This window comes from Nipponia nippon, unplaced genomic scaffold (genome assembly GCF_047370975.1).
Source record: "Nipponia nippon isolate SJK-2023a ecotype South Korea unplaced genomic scaffold, ASM4737097v1 scaffold_9, whole genome shotgun sequence".
Classification (NCBI taxonomy): domain Eukaryota; kingdom Metazoa; phylum Chordata; class Aves; order Pelecaniformes; family Threskiornithidae; genus Nipponia; species Nipponia nippon.
In genome coordinates this window covers 13421105-13439077 of record NW_028262413.1, presented here as the reverse complement: position 1 = coordinate 13439077, position 17973 = coordinate 13421105, and the positions used below count along the sequence as shown (strand labels likewise).

At 42.6% G+C, this 17973-nt stretch overlaps 1 protein-coding gene across 7 annotated transcripts in view; it reads right to left on the bottom strand.

Annotated features, from left to right (window-relative positions):
* The window catches only part of LOC104016941 (contactin-4), a 353560-nt gene that overhangs the window by 43278 nt on the left and 292309 nt on the right, over positions 1-17973 (bottom strand). The window lies entirely within an intron of this gene.

Here is a 17973-nt window from a genome sequence, read left to right as displayed (position 1 = left end):
GCCAAACAGACGCAATGAAGCAGGTGTTTCATTGCTGCTTTTTTTCCAAGAGGGCTGATGGCTTTTCAGCAAGGGTACCACGCTGCCAAGCTTCCCCTCCACACTCTCCACCTCTCTGCCTGCAGTGTAACTCAGCCTGCGGGGCTTATCTATACTTGTACTTGCAGGTTAAAAAAAAAGAATTTCCTATTTCATTCCCATCCGCTCCTCACGTACATACTCCCCATCAAAACAGTGCTGTTATCTGCAGCAGTACATGTCTCTTGGATGGTGGGAGGTAGACGGGGATGGCACGTTAATTCCTGGGGTGATCCCTGGCCCCTCTTGCACAAGGGCTGCACTTCAGGCTTGCCTTGTCCTCACAATTAGCTTTGTCTCCTGTTCCGTTTTCTTCTGCTCTGCTCTAAGTCAACGAAAACAGAAAACCTGATCCTGCCCAGTAAACCCCATCAAAACATGAATGACTTGTGCCCTGTGGAGGCATAACCTAAGGAGGCTCCAGAAAAACATTTCCCTCGGCCTAATATCAGCTCTTTTAGCAAAATACTTGGTTGCCTGCTCAGCATCATGTCTTGCAGCACAATCTTTCTCCCCTTCAGCCACTTTCAGACCTGCATTGAAAATGTTGTATTAATTCCTGCCTTCTGCTCAATTATTTCCCAATTTAACTAATTTGAAAGAAAATGAAGAAGCTTTCCTGCATCCTTAATGCCAATCAAGCTCTGTGCAACTGGATTGAGAAATTAGAAGGAAAGAAACTTAGCGAACAATACTTGCACCATTGCAGAAGTGCTCAGATGGTACTTCCCACCTGAGAAGGCTTTAAGAAAAAGACTGCATGAATCAGCACGAGCCTTTTCTTGCAGCCATGGGACAGCACTGAGGCAGCTGAATAACATACCAGCGTGAGACCAGGCATGAACACAAGCGCAAAGGACATCTGCCCACGCCAGCCGTGGGGCTCCCCAGCATCCTGCCAGCTGCAGCCGCTGGGCTGAACACGGTCTCCAGTGAGACTCAGAAGACATCATCTCACCTAAGGGAGCCGGTGCAGGTGCCTTTTGTCATGCCATGCTCTCTTGATGGGCACACACGGGCTACCCAGTCCACATGCACAGGCCTGCTTTGAAAAATGGGACAGTTTGAGTGTCTTTACAACAATGGTACTGAGTGAGGAGAAGGAAGACGGTGCAAGATGCTCTGACAGCAGCCACCAAACCTCCGTCCTGGCTAGCCTCTCCCTGACCTGCTCTTGCAGCAGCACAACAACACTCAGGCCAGCTGGCAGAGACCAGGGACAGAGGTTATATTTCACACATCAGTAGCAGTGATATTAATAGAAGTTTCTCAACTGGCTTATAGGTCTCCAAATTGTTGCAGTCAGTAACATTCACTACTGTAATTTATTTTTGCAGGAGTCCAGTGCCATATATTTGCTTCTGTAGCAGTTGCTCCAGCTCAATAATTGGAAGAGAGTAGTATATAGCTACTTGTCTCTTATCTTCACTACTATGTTGGCACAAATCAATGCATGTATTACATTAAATGTGCACTGGAGCACAGGACTTGCCACACTGGCCTCCAGTGCAGGAGCCTGGGCAGCGGCAGCACCAGGAGCTCCCAAGGAATTATTTACTGCTGTTATCAATTTCAGGTCTTCGGAAACAATAGTGCCTTTCTGAAAGCTGAAGGTGCCCTTGGCACGCATTAAAATTCAAATCGATATAAATGACAGAACAAGCTCAGCAATATGCTCCAGCTCAAGAAGGACCGCCCGGCTCTGGCACTGCCCCTGCCAGACTCTGCACTTACTCCCTCAGCATTTTTGCCATCCCAAGAAATCCAGAAAAAAAGTGATATTTTGGACTATTTCTGTACAGTCGAGATTTTATTTTTATTTATTTACATTTTATTTTTAGCCATATGGTTGAAACCTATTTACTGGGTAATCTCTTCCATAGATCATTTTAATTGTATCTGTTGATGAAGCCAGCTTTAATTTCAAATTCTAATGCCTTTTCTGTCTCTGTCTTTCTCATGCTATTGGTTTCCTTCTAAGTTGTCTTTATTCCCAAGGTAAAATTAGTTTGTAGTTAATGTGGACTGGATCCCTCTAGAGACGACCTTTGGATGAGGACAGTCAATCCACCATTGGCTTTGGCACATCTCAGGGAGCTAGTGCTGTCTTTATTTCCTTCCATTTCTAAGCTGAAAGCCACGGCCAGCTGGCTTTACAATTTGAGTGCACAGACATCCTTTAACTCTGCTAACGTGCTGCAAAGAGTTCAGGTGGGACTTGCACTGAGTTCTCCAAACCCATTCCTCAGAGAGTCTCCGGGAATATTTAATTCTCATCTGGTAACTAAGCAATTCCCTGCACACTCCTGTAAATGACCAGCATTAAAACTGACAAATAATTGTGCAAGTTAACTGAATTTTTTTTTAAATAAATCAGACCATTAAAACCTTACTGTGACTCATTGATTAGGAGGCCTTATGGTTATGTGGCTCTTTTTGCTGAAGGTGCTTTTCTACACTGAATGTTTTGTCCTCTAATTTGAATCCAATGTGTTAGAACTTAACAAGTAATTATTTTAACACTTTGAAATTTGTTACAGTTAGTTGAGAAAGTAGGAAGGACTTTCACTGATTTTGCTAATTCACAAATTTTCTTTGCAGACATATCTGCATTAAATGAGAGGAGAGCCTCATTTCAGGCCACTGAGGGTTCTCAAACTGCTAATTGGCTTGAAAGCAAACATCCCTTCATCAACCACTTTTAGCAGTTTGGCTGAAAAAGTTCTTTCAAAACACAAAGTTCAAATTAAATGAAGCACAGTATGCTTTCTTCCTTTTCTGAAATACACCCCCAGAATGTTTTCTAATAACATGCCTAGGAAGACACAAAAATAACCCACGTTTCTGATAAACGTGTATTACTTCAGAATAGAGTGCTGGTTGCTGAGTATGCACCTCTTTAAACCATACTAACTCAAAAAATGAGCTATTGACTTGCTATTGAATGTTTTGGGTTCCCTGATACTACTAACCACAAAGGTGGCAACAACAATTAAAATTGTAAATCTCTTCTTGTACAGGTTAATGCAAGTGCTCTACTGATAACCTGGCTCATGGTCACTGCTAACATCAGAGAAAAATCAAAGAAGATAAAAATATCCATTTAAAAAAAAAAAAGATGATATAAGATAGTTTAGCATCTTTATATACAGAAAGGTCATCTATTTTAAACATAGCATTTGTAAGAGAGAATCTGTTGGTCTGTGATGTCAACTGGAGATTTCAGGTCCACAGAGAGCAGACACACATCTGAAATTAGGAGATAAAAGGATTATTTGTTTCCTAAACTGAAGCTTTGGGTTCTACCCCAGGAAGAGCTGACCTTGTCAGTGTTTTGATCAAAACTCTTCTGGGGACAAAGGACCTTTAAAAATGCTGAAAACACTCGTCCCTAGCCTTCCTTGCCCATTTTTTTTTGCCACTGCAGCAGCAAATGTAAAAAGTTGCAAGCTGAACACTTTGCATTACCCTAAAGAAGCCTTTTCCAAACCCGACAGACACACATTTTCCACAGCAGCTTCTTGTTGATGCTGCATGCCTGACGACCGCCCGTGCCCTTTGCCAGCTCTGCAGGAATGGAAGTGTCTTAAAGCATTTGTCTATTTGGTTGGTGTGAACCTTGGAAAGTACATGAAGGAGAAAGATGAATCTTTATGGATGAAAAATATCTAAGTGTGTGCTACAGCTGCACAGAGCTCTGCTGCTATTTGAAGACACCCAAAGGACCTAGAAAGGACCCACCTTGGCATCATGGCCACATCAGCACGGCCAGCTGCCTGGATGAGTAGAGCAATGCTAACTTGCCCAGTGGCTCCAGCAGCTGCTGGAAATGGATTGAAGAGGTCAGGCAGACCTGGAGCAGTATGAGGAAAAATAGCAGTGCATAATCATTTTGGTCTGATCTATTAGTGCTGATTTTTCAGCTCATGATACATCTGCCATATCTGTTAAGTCGCCCATCAGCAGGTTGTGTTACCTCCAACCCCGAATTGAGCACAATAGATCTGATTCATGTAGCTCACCACAGCATTCCCCACTGCTGGGCAGGATTCCCAGGAGCATATAAATACTTCCCAGTCAGTAACATATGCATTTAGAGATAGAATACATCCTGTTGAGATCAGTAAGAGTTTTATCACTGACTTTCTGAAAATGAGATCAAGCCCTTATTTGGAATATAAACGATGACTGAAAACTACAAAACTCCCAGAGCAAATCATAAAACTGAGTATCAGCAATTACCTCCAGCCCAGCTCCAAGGAAATCTGACCTTTGGGTGTCTGACTGCATCACTTGCATCTACCAAAACATGCCTACAACCTGCTGCTCAGGTTTGACCTCATGCTTTCACAGAACGTTTGCTTAAAAATCCCAGACTTATAGTATCTACTGTAACATCTTACTCTATTGTTTAATTAAAAGAAAATCTATGCGTGTCCAGTAACCAAATACATCAGCACTCCAGGGCCAGGGGTTGTTCAACCTCACCCACACCTTGCAGTCACTGGGTGAACACCTTTGCAGGGGTAAGTCACAGGTCCATGCGCTAACCTTTTCATTGTGAATTATTTTCTAACTCACAAAGTACACACATCACTGATAGAAGATCTGCACCAGACAGATGATACTGCAGGCATCCCTCAATATATTCTTCTCGGCTTGCCCTCTATTTTTCTGTTCAGCAGATGGAAACATGTGGAATATGAATGGACTACAGATGCAGTGCATATGGCAGGCTGTGTGTGTGACGGTAATGGTTATCTTCCTGAGGGACGCAGCATGCAGGCGGGCAGCAGAACTACTGGACTGCAGATTAGAGCTCCAGTGTTTCTTCGGAGCAAAGTGCTCATAATTATAAAGTGACTTTTTTTCTTCCTCGCAAATGGTTTTATTAGCACTGCTGCAATGAAATAAGGTCTGTTGTTTCTTATCTGATAATTTTAGCATTTTAATTTACGAAATACAAGCATAACTACACTTGCTTTCACTGTTGATTAAACACATGCATCCGAAATATTTTGTGCTTAGCCAAGTGAATATTTTAATTTTTTTTTTTTCCCCAGGAAACAATGCTTAGGATGTCTGATCCTTTTTCTATTACAGGGAGAAAAGATGTCTTAGAGCAAGCATTTAAATGAATGTCAGTTGGAAGAAACACACACTGAGTGCAATTTGAGATAAAACTACCATTGATCCCTTCATGTACAGCCTTTGTGGCAGTGGCTGACGTGGCCATTGAAAAGAGACTGTTGTGCCAGAGTTCTTCTAAGAGATAATCCGTCTTCTGAGAGAGGATTTAGGTTAAATGTACCTGTGAAAAACAGTGTATTTCAGCCGACATGATGAATGGCCTATTGTCCATCCTCTGAAGCCTTGCTTGGGCTGGGGGGGTTGGAAGCAGAGGAAGAAAGCACAAGCACGAGACAGACCAGACTGCAATCTCAGCGGTGTATTTGCTCAGCCTTTTCCCATAGTTCACAGGCAGGAATATCTAGAGCAATTTTTAGCCTAACAGCAACTTTGCTTCATGCCACAACTCTACTGCAAATGTAAATGATTCCGGGCAATTGCATTATTTATCAAATTATTTCTATTTCTATTTCTATCCCATGTCTTTGTAGCATTTTATTACCTTTTTAATAATGCTTCCCATGCAATGAGGCAGAGACTGGGATTATTAAAATGATCTCATAAAAGCAGTATTGGCCATTAGGCTATTTCAGGAAAACAGAGTGAAATTTAGAAATACTCGCAGGTTGGCTGAGAGGGAGGATTTACTGCTCAGAGCACAGCCCTCTGCAAAATCAGGGACACCACTCATGAATACCTGCTCGTGACTTGAAGAATGGGCTGGTTCAGAGTATGGTCCACAGCTAATAATTTCTGTGGCCCTGGGATGCTGTCTTTGTGTGTGACTACAACCTTTACGTTGCGTAAATAAATAACAGTAAGGTCAGAGTTTTCTGCTTCATAACATTAATCCTCATTAAAGTATACGCTGAGATCAAAGCCAACTTCTTGGGGCTCCACTCAACACCCGCAATAGTCCCCGGGACGCAGGAAGGAGAAGGCAAGGGGAGAGCCCTGATCCTAACCCCCACCCAGTGCCCCGTCATGCAATCTGAGACTTCCTACCTTACGTCAATACCGGCCAAAAATGCTCAGCATTCCTCCATAAGCGGACAGGGCTTTCCAGGGTTGGGCTTTGCCCACGTCCTGTTACCCTTAGATGTTAGATGTTTCTGAGAACAGTTGTGAAATGGATGGTGTTCACATTGCCACCAATGTGGGACATCAACGCATCCTGAGGGCTATGGTCAGGACAGCAACATGAGCGAGTAGAGGACAAGTTGGGTTCATGTCTAACGGCCGTTAGGATAAGTCCGAGTGAAACGCAGGACGATACTGTCGGATCGGCATTACAGTGGTTTCCATTTGATCATCCATCTAAAATCACAACTGATATGGACAGTCATACTGCTTAGGCAGTCTTCTACGCATATGCAACTACTTGTCCAGGACCTGTTAGTTTTGATTTAGATAACCACCTATAGCTGCTTTGGTACTTACTTGTCTATAACTACTTGTCTTTTCATGGTTCACAGAAAAGCCTGAGCTAATTTAGAGCCTCAGTCAAAGCCCATTTAATTTAGTGCATGTCTTTTTCTTGTTGAAAGCAGGCATTAGATAAGGCCTTCCTTATCCATGACAACTGGCAGGTCTCTTAACAGCAAGCTCCCTATAATTAATTTTCAGGTAAGAACTATATTTGCTCAAAATAAACTGAGGTAAAATCCTGATCCATTGAGTTCAGTAAAACATTTCCCACAAGCTTTGCTTGGAGATGCATTTTAAAAGGAGCTAAGAGCTTGAGGATGAAGTGGTTGAAATCCCAAGGTTGTGTGTGGCTCAGCTATGTGGGGCTGCTGGGGTCTCTGTCGTGGGAGTGCTTCGCGATCTCTAAAATATATATATTTTATTCAAGTAAAAAACACTGGCTGGAGAAGGCACTGAGGAACATCACCTAGACATCTGTGGTGCACAGAATTTGGGTTCATTTGGCATTTTCTGTGCTCTGGGAGTACAATAGGAAAGCACAAAGAATTAAAACGAAACTTTTGGAAGGTCTTTCTAGGTAATAGCTACTCTTACCTTGCTGCATCGAAAAATACACAGTATTACACTTGTTTTTCTTAGTGAATTCTCAATATTGATCTCTGAGAAAATACTAAGCACACTTTTTCCAGGGATGCGAACTGTTGTGTGTAAACACATTTTCATTTTAGGCTTTTTCATTTACAGGCTTGCTAAGTATGAAGAATGAAAGGTGAGGAGAGTATAAATTGCCATTCTTTCAGATTATCATAAAAAATGTAAATAATTTTTTTTTTTGAGAGAGAAAAATAGAACATATTTTGCTCAGATAAATATTTTTGAGAAAAGAGTGGGGGCCCCTTTGGCAGCATCAAACAACATAACTCCACTGAATTCAGTATCAGCTTAAACCAGTCATGGATCTGGCATCCTAAGTTCTCCCACAATTTTCTTTTTCAACAAATTGTTTATCTGCAATGACAGAGCAGTCCAAATAAATATACTGCATCCAGCCTGTATTAATATCTATAAACACAAAAGCTGTGTTTTGTCATCATCCTCCCTTTTGCCCGTAAATTTTTAAGACAAGTCTGGAAGTGACAAAACCTCATCCCGAAGGAGTGGGGCGATGGGAGGGAAAGAAGGGAGTGTTTACAGCTATAAGAGACTTCATGTAAATTGTTTAAAGATGCCTAGAGTCATAACTCAAATATAAAAATATCCCTAAGTTATCTAAGAACAGTTCTCCACAAAATACCTTTCTTAAGGGATGCTGATGATGGGGAGAAACAAATGAAAACCGAACACAAACACTGCTAGGGACCCTGAAGGAAAAGAGTAAGCTGTGGTGAATTTCAAGTAATAGAAACCTTTTGCCTTCTCTCCCTTACTGCTCTTTTTTCACTACACACAAAATTAAAATAAATACAGTAAGAAAGACCATGTCATGAAAATAAATATTTGAGGAAGCAGGTTTGAGTAAAGCAAAGGAAAGCTTTCATTCCTGAGACATGAGGCAATGATAATTCGAGATACATGGGAAGATTTTTCAAGTCTGGAAGGGTCCAATGGTGCAAAGAGCCAATTTTTCATTGATTTTGGTGGGAAATGAAGAGCATTCCCCATGGGAAACTGCCCTTTTGGCACAGCTCTTCAATTTCGCAGTTTATTTTTACAGACTAAGTTCACCGTTTGCCATAAGCAGTGAAAGTCGCAACGACCCTGTGAAGGACGGGGATGCTCTGCATGTGCACTGGCAGCCCCGGGACTGTTCCCCCGGAACAGCTCTTGCTGGTGGCGGTGGAAGGGCAAAGCACACTTACAAACCACCCTGTGAAAGGCTAAAAGATCCCTTTATGCACAATTACCCACCCAGAGACATGCTGCTCCCCACAAAGTATTCTCTTGCACTCAGAAGCGAGGTGAATCTTGTGTAGAAAGCAGCAGGTGCTGTGAAGCGGCTACTGCATTCAGCCTACCTAATGTTTGCTGAAATATTTGCTATGCTCGTTCTTCCAAGGCAGCGACTATAGCCAGAGGCATGGAGACTAAGTGACTTCTCCTAGTCTATGAAGAGGGACAGCGGAAATCCGAGGAATCAAATTTGGAAGCGCAGCCTCCAGTCACCCTTGCCAACAACTCCTTCCCTGACGAGGACGAGCCATCACTCTCTACCTACAGCAAATGCTTCGGAGGTTTGGAGAACACGAGCACTAAAGGGAACTCCACTGAAGCTCATAAAAATTATTCTCTTATGAGAAAAAAATCCATGCAAGATTTTCTGTGCATCAGCTGCTGACACAAACCATTTCTGGAAGCATTCATGAGATTAGAGCAGAAGCAGTAAATGCATTCTCAGCTTATTTGTTCCAGCTGATACCACCCGAATAGAAGCCTAAAGGCATAGCCTTTCAAAGATAACACATCTTTTCCTCTAGTTTCAACAAAAAATGCCCACAGTACAAAGATAAATTACCCACTCCACTTGTAATTGACATTAACATAGATTTGCAAGATCCAAAGACACATTTACATCACTTAAAAATGATGTTCAAATAATCATCAAAAATATCACCAAGTCTGGTAGGTTGTCTAAAAAGTTCATTAGGAATACTTTTTCCCCCGTAGACATGTAATTATTTCCTTGGATTTTAAACATGCGTTCCTTAAATTGTGGCCCTAACTGTAAAATCATTACCTTCTTGCTCTTAATCATGAAAATATCCAAGAGAAGAAATATTTGATAATAATTTTTCCCTTCAAAATGCTACAGACTTACTAAAATCATTATTACTATTTTCTTCAACTGGAGGACAAGTACGAACCACACATCAATTTAAAATTATATTTAGGAGACTAATTACAGGCATTTATTTTTGAAAGCGTTGGCTACAGCGTGTGCTCACAATGGAGAGAAACCTGCCTCGCTGCTGGGAGCCAGATCCTGCCACCTCCGACACAACAGCACTGCAGGGAGGAACTCACTCTTTCCTGGAGCGTCTTTACAGAGAGGGAGAAATAATTTGTAGCTGTATGCACGGTACCTAGAGATGAATTTAATAATCATAAAGATGAGACACCTCAAGCAGGAAAAGCAGCAGCTGTTTAACAGCACACAGTGAGTGACAGTGTTTCTGTTAAGGACGTGTAAACACAGGACACGTCTTACTGTGCTCTGGAGGTCCGATGCCTCTGAGACGGGGCTCTCTGGATGCTTCATCCTCTCCTTTTTCCCGCCCCTGCAAGCAGGGCTCTACTTTTTAAAATTAATACACAAACCCCAGTGTAAAAGCCTGTTGACTTCTCTAGATACCTTGGGTCACAGCAGCACCGCGAGTTTGGTCAAACCAAGGCTGGGCTGCGGTCGCAAGCTCATTCCAGCAGCAGCAGTGGTAGCAATGATGTCCTACATGTGTATCACTGAATACTACAATAACACCATGCTGAAAATAATCTGCTGGGAAAACAGGAACAGATTGCTGATATTACAGGAGACTGTGTCAAGGTGTGACAGAGAGAGTCTCATTTCTGAAACACCAGCTGAAACTTGGCATAGGTTGGGATTACATACATCTCAAGTATGCTTGATGACAGTTTGTGGCTGGTTATAGGAAATAATTTCCTAGCTCTACAGGAGTAGATATACGAACTTGCAAATTTTAGGGATCAGCCTAATTACTTTACACATACAAAATAAACCAGCACTGAATCTGGATTCTAGATAACTCTCTAACCCTTCTCAGATAACCTTTTGCTAGAAACAGTTGTTCAAAAACATCAGGAAAAGACAATGCAAGAATGAACTGGAGTCACCAACTTACTATCAATGTCGAAGAAAGGCTCAACCATCAGAAAGCTGCTAAAGTGGAACAGATGGACAGCTAAGCTTTGTAGAGATACCATTTACAGGGTTATGCATACAAGCATACAATAGCTATCTTAAACTACAAAAGCAACAGGATTTATTGTATTTACCAGACAAACACAAAGGAAAGAAAACAGGTCCATGTAACTATCCTTAAGAAGCAAGGAAAAGTTAGTGGCCTACTCTTAAGGAGAACTATGGCAAAACTGAGTGGTTTTCACCAACAGATTTCAGATCACACAAATCAGTGGTTTTTAGTGTTACACTAAACTACAAGTGTTTGGTGTTGAGCTGACAGACTCACAGACACGACGAGCTTATGTGAGAACATACTGTGATCCTCTAGAACAACACAGAGCTAAAACCAGCTTCTGCTGGGAAACAAACAGTCCACGAACACGAGGCCATCAAGCCTAGAACGACTGCTTTCCAAGACCTCTGACCACTGAATCAAGTGGTTTCCTGGTTCATTTTAGTTCTATTTTGCAGAAAATTGGTTAAAGTAAGTTGACACACCAGTTATTTCAGATGTTCCAATGAAGTAGAGCCATCTTCTGCCATTGTCTTTGAGAACAAAGATGAATGCTGCACTGTCGATTCAAACTTCAAAAAGCTATTTGCAGGGTGTCATTTTTCATTTTGCCTAGGCAGGATGTAATGAAAACCCGACAAGTTATTGATGGTTTGGTTACCTGTCTGCCTTAAAGAAATTGCACAGGTGCTTTATTTAAAAAAAAAGACAGCCAACACAATTAATTCAAAACAGTGATAGGAAGCATCCTTTGAGGTTTTATTTTCTGCTGAAGTGTCGCTAGGCTGCACGTCCAAGAGCCACTGCTGGCAATTCATTGCTCAAGTAATCAGTATAAAAATATTACTGTGGTTTGTACCCTGGCATTAGACTGGGAAAGATGTGCTGTCTGTCCTATTGCCATTTTCTTTCTGGCTGTTTAAAGTAATTAACAACTAATTAGGAAGTTTGAGGCAACAAATAAAAAATTGGAATTTATACAGCCTTTTAAGCTCAAGAGGCTGAAAGGGAAAAGCCTTTCTTTTCTTGTCTGATTTCACAATTTTTCCTTCTCAAAATGACACAGCATCGAAGTGAATACGCTAAAATTCCTGTTACGAAACATAATACCTAACTGAGGGGGCCTGTAAATCAACAACCCTTGTGAGGAGGTCCTTAAGATGTGAACTCTTGAGAAAACCATGGCTAACCTCTTCCAGAGAGAAAAGTCTTTTCTGAACAGTTTTGAAGTGCAGAAGACAATAAAAAAATTAGGTGAGAACTTTATGCTTTTGGCCACAATCACTCCAGGTCCTGGGAGGAGAGACTGCTGCTTTGGGCTTTACCTTGTGACTCCTGCTGATGTTGTGCTGGCCCAGGCACCAAGGGCAGGACACAGGGCGGAGAGGCTCGGCTTCACCTGGGTAGGACTTCAGCTTCCTCTCCGAAGCAGCTGGCAGCGTCTGTGTCAGGCAGTGTTCTTCTTTACGAACAAATTAACATTCACTGCCCATATTAATAAGCCTACAGGCACAGCTGTGTATTTACATACCCAACAGGCTTTTCAGCTACAGCTGCCTGGTGTCCTACAGCCCTGAGCATAGGGGTCCTGATCCTCCCGGTGGGCCCCCAGCAGCAGACTGCATCTCCTTCTGACGAGGCTGGGATTTCGGGGAGGCTCCGTTTGGGTTTTTGTTTGTGGATGGGTACAAAGCCCCAAGTCCTCATTGGACTCCCAACTGCTCCTTCCCGGTCTTGCAAACCCTCATCTTCTTTTCAGAAGTTACCAGGGCACCAGGACTTTTAAAACTGAACTTACCCTTCTAGATCGCCTCTGACTCTAGGCTACAGTGGAGAGCCACAGTGAAATACCTGGAAAAATCTGGACCTGAATTACTTAAATCCTGAAGCACGTAAGCCAGTTTTGAAAACAAATTGTGAGCGTTTTCTGGAAGTGCAGTTCTCTCTCCTGAACGTTATTTGACAAGGTCCAAGTTAGCCGGCCGTGCTTTACACTTCCAAATGCTGCTGTGACTGAACTCAATGGGTAAATGCCACTACATGCTGCTTTTCTGCGTTTTTATTGGTTTTCAGCCAAAAAGAAAAATAAAAATCTTCCTGCTTTAAGCAGTATGGCTTTGTGTGTGCAAGAGCATGCTCATACATCACGAAGCTTGTCAAGACTGCAAGATAATGGGACCAACTGGGAAAATTTCCATGAAGATAGTGAGCGTGCCTAGAGTATCTAGGTCAGATCCTGCTCTAACAAAGTGCACTATGAGGGTCCCTTTATACAGAAACTTGTTTAATTAAGATAACAGATGTTGCTATTATACAAGTCATAGTGAGTGGCTGTTTAATTGGACACTTTCGTATTCTTTGCTACCAGCACAGAACGTCATTTGTTTTTTATGAATTTATTTCCTTACAATTAAACTGTATAAACAATGCATGCACTGTATATTCATAGAAAAGAAACAGCTCTAATGATTTAAGGGCTTTACATGAACTAGAATGGGAGAAGAGCAATTTGTTTTGAGGCTTAAAAGTACAATTATTTTTCTGTCCTGGACTGAGTACATGTCTGGTGGCAGGGTAAACATGACTTCCAATAGCTTTAGGAGAACATTAGGAATGAAGACCATTGTGTACATATTTTAAACATTCATTATTTCAAGGGAATAGACATTAGATTTTGACGCGTGCAAGCTCTTACCAAGTGCATTAGGCAGCTGACAACACTGCCAGCCCCGCTCCCCTCCTCACAGCGATGTCCTGAAGCACCCCAGAGCAGCGCTCTCCAACACGGGGCAGCCGCTAGAGCCAGCACTAGCCCAGACCTAAATGCTTCACCCCACTGCTGTATCACAGCCTGTCCCCATGCTTTTGCTAATCAACACATTGGTGGGTGGCTGGCAACAAACCACAAGACTGGTAGAAATATAGTATATCCCTAAACAAAAGCGATCTTGGTTTTCCTGCACACAGTCTACAGTTGGGGAGCAAAGGAGAATGAGTGCAGCAGGAAGCCATGGTAGACCAAGAGACCAAAACATGTCATCTCCCTCATCTGCTCTTGAACTGCACAACGCTACCGCTTCACCTCTGGGAAATGACAGCATGTCTCTCTGACAGACTGATATCTAAAACAAAACACTCTGTGTGTCACGTACATAAATAAACGTAATTATTACAATTATGGCATGTAAATTAAAAGTAATTTCTGTAAGTCCAAAACAAGCACCTGAGAAAAGAGGAAAGACTTGCAGAGAAAGTGACGCAAACCTTGTCTTATAAAGCAGTGCCTAACAACCCCTTCCAATGCTACTCCAGCAAAATAATTCCACGCCAACAGCAAAATATAATCCTTGACCAATTCCATGAGGAATTTTCTTAAGATACTCAAAATGGCCTCTGGTGGTAAGTTATTAAAAGACAGCTCAATCTGTGCAGGGGAGTGACAAAACGCCCCAGTTTGTCGACACAGATCACAGGACCAGTCTCAGCTTTAACGTTAAACCCCGGCACTCCCACGGCTGAGCCCTCGGACGCTGCGCACCTATGTGACAGCACCTGCAGGTTGGTTGGGCTGCAATGTTGTTTTTTCATGGGCTACAGAAAACTGTATGAAAATTAAGGGACATTTAATTGTTTTAAAATGAACCCTTAATTAACTGCTGAATTAATCGGTTTAAATTATTTTAAAAATGCTTCCTGATCTATAGTTCAAAGAGAATTACAGTTCCATTGTGGGACGTTCCTCCAACAGTTTGGAGCGTGGGAACAGCTGTGACAGAGGCTTATTTTAATTTCAGCTGGCAGTGCTCTGCGTAGCTCCAGGATTTGTCTCTAATCACGCACAGCCTGATTCTCCCTCCTGCACCCAGGAAACCAGAACCAACGAGCTGGTGACTACAGTGACTTCTGATTTCCACCGCTGTGAGGATGAACCACTCACACTTGCAACCGAGCACAGTTCTCTGTGGGAGCCGTGCCGTAATTATGAAGAAATTGAAAGGTTTCTGTGATAAGATCACCTGAAAATAAAGGTTTTAAAGCACTAGTCTCAGCAACAAATTTATCTAATGTTGCGGCATTAGATGTAATTGAATTATTATGAAAGGATTAACAAAATCCTGCAAGAACAATCTGACTGCTGTGACTTCCCCTCCTACTCCTGATGAATTATATATACAATATGATGCCAGGAAAGAAAGGATGCCTGGCTTTAGGAGTTCAGGAGTTTAAAGGAAAGACTCTCCATTAAGGACTTGCTTTCATTCACTTCAGTGTTATACGGGGACCATCAATTAATGGAAGTTTTTCCAGACTTACGGGTAACTATGGATTTCTGTTTTATATTGGTAAATCTCACGTAAAATTATCCTCTACCTTTGTAACTCCCACTGACATCTAGCAACGATTGATTTGGTTTCTGAGACAGCTTTGGAGTGAAGTACAGGCACAATTCCAATCACCTGTCTTTCGCATGGTGTAATGATTGCAGAAGACCGTGTCTCTATATAATGCCTGTATGATGCCTATATCCTATGTATATGATGCCATAGATGCTATGTATTTATATCCAAAAACTCACTTGTCATTGACTATGTTATTTCATAAAATCAGGGGGATGAAGATGTAAGATTATAAGACCAAAGTGCCACTGAGATTTAAATAAAAACCACCGGTTCTGGCTTTTAGAGTCTGTGCACTCCTCACTTGAAGAGTTTTTGCCTGGTTTTGAATGCCAGCCCTCCCTGGGCAGCTGGGCAGTAACGCTCTCCATCTCGATCTCACAGGCTTAAGTCCTGCATCACTTCTGAGTCACACTGATGTAGTTGGGACATGAGAAAAGAGAACCTATGTAATGGCATCCCAGCTCTCCAACATCTCTTTTCTCCTGTTGTTGAGTCAGAATAAAGAGATCGGAGGTTAAACGTATCTGGGAATATGAATATTAGAGAACCAAATGGTAACTGAAAAACATTCTGAACTCAACTCAAACCTTTCTGTCTGATGAACGATCTGACATGTCCCAAAGACACATCATAGTTTTGCAATGACCAGAAGACACCACTTCCTGAGCTCCCAGTGCTTGTTGGCTTCTGGAACGACTCCTGCCAGCTGCAGATCTCCACAACTGGCTCAAACTTCCAGGTTATATGCGTAACAGTGTATACTGAAAGGGTAAACCAACTTCTGCCCGAGGAGTGTGCTGGGGCAAGTGGGTCCTAAACACTACTTGTATACTACTGTGTCTCGGATGATGCAGCCTGCACAGCTTTATGGTGACCGTTCCTATCTAAATGGTATCCCCCGCTCCTGAGCAAGGGTTTCCCAGAGGGTAGGTGTTTTTCAGTCATGTCTCCTGTCCCGATGGTGTGGAAGGTGGAAGATACTGTGGGAGGCAGCAGACGCATCTGCTCTTACTCTACCAGTAGCCCTATGAGGTTGATTTGTACAGACTGGCACTAATAGGACCGAAGACCTTTCCCACAGAGTATAACAGCTGAAATGTGAAGGGAAGATCAAGGATAGAAAAAGACCTCTGTATCTTTACCAACATAGAAATAGTCTTTGTTTCCAAGCAGCATTTGCAATATATCTGTATCTGTGCTATAGCAGTTTCTATATAAAATTTACCTTCTGGAGTCAGGCTACTAACATTATTTTGACTCAGTTAGGCCTCCAAGGCAGGATTTCCATTATTATGGAGATGAACTGCCTTTAATGACTGCAATAATATAATTGTACCCCAGGGCAGAATTTCTAATAACACAATTGCACAATTCTCAACCACCAGTAAGAGATACCTTCAGGGCATGTTATTCATTAGGGGTGCAGTACACACTACCTCAGCCTCCAGAGAAGAATATGAAACCTAAAACAATAAAGCTCTTTTTTTCCATGGTAGTCTCTGCCCTCTGGGCAAACATTGAACAACACACTTAGTTTTGCCTCCTGGACAGCAGTAGCCTCCAGAGCAAGAGTCCCGGCAGCAAAATCTGATGCATGCTATTTCTGTCTCCAGCAAGAAGTCCCTAACATTACACTCCATCTGAAAAGTCACACAAGCCCCAGGAGAAATGCTCGAGCCATTGCCATGGTAGCCATCAGGCTGTACATCAGCAGGGACTGACACATTAACGTTGCTTTTAACTCCACCTGGAACTGGAAGGACCATCTATATTGATTAACCTTCACATGATCAAGTTCAGTTTGGAGAAGCATCCAGATGCTCAGGTGCCTCTCTGAAACTCGAAGGACTCTTTAATGTCAATTTAACCAGAGATTTCATTTAAGTTTCTTCTCCTACGCATGTCTAAAAGTTCTGTTTTCTGCCCTAGATGAAGAGATTTCAGCAACAGTTTTTCTTGGCACCTTTCTTCCTATATTTCAACAGATTTTTTTCAACAGCCAAGAAAGTTCTTCTTTGAAGCCCACACATAAGCATGGGTGTAGGGAGCTACTAGGACTGGACTCCAATCAATGCTGCTGTCCCCCAGGATGGCAGGAAGAAGATAACATCTCAGCAACTGAAGAAACCAGAAATACAGCAATGTGAAGCAGAAGACCAGTCACTTGGCCTCTCCTGCCCGTGAAGTCAGACAGTGCTGATGAACAATGCCGTGATCATATAAGACAATATAATTTCCTAATTGAGCATTTCACACAGTCTCCAGGTACAGACTGCAAGGATGGCGTGGTTAATAAAGGCGATGGCGAGGATTCAACATCCTCGTCCCCATGCAAGACACAACCAACTGCGTATAAAAACTAAATAGGTCCAACTGCCAAGTCAATGGAGCAGTGTTCATTAAGACATTTTGCCAGATAGGCCCCGCTGGATGATCTGGCTGGCGGAAAAACCTCTGGGCTGAAGTAGCAGAAAATTTCACACCTGCTTGGGCACATTTCATGTCTGGTTTCCCATCCAGGGCTTGGTGCCCAGGTGGGAGGCTCCCGGTTCTGGTGCGGCATGCTCGGCAGGAACAGGAGGAGCGCGGCAGCGTGCCTGCTGCTGCCACGAGCACTGACACCTCAGCCTTGCTGCAGTTTGTGTTTGAGTTCAACACTGAGCTGCTCAGAGGAGTGTGTTGTACTCACAACTTGTCCTCCCAGCCACTGCCTAAAGTCTGCCTGGGCATGGGGACTGTGACCAGGAGAGAGCAAAGTATACACTATTTAGCAAGTTTTTATGACTATACCTGCCTCTTGCCTATATGCCTCAGGAGAAGGTAGGTCAGGAAAACGCTGCAGGTACATCCTTACACTACTTACACAGATGCGTGCACCCTTCCTTTCCTTTCCTAAGCCCTTGCTCAAATAAACTAATGTTTTCTCTCTCACTCCTAAATTAAAAGGAGGACTGTGCCATGCCTAGAAGGACAGTGTCAGAGAAAACAGCACATTTCAGCTATGG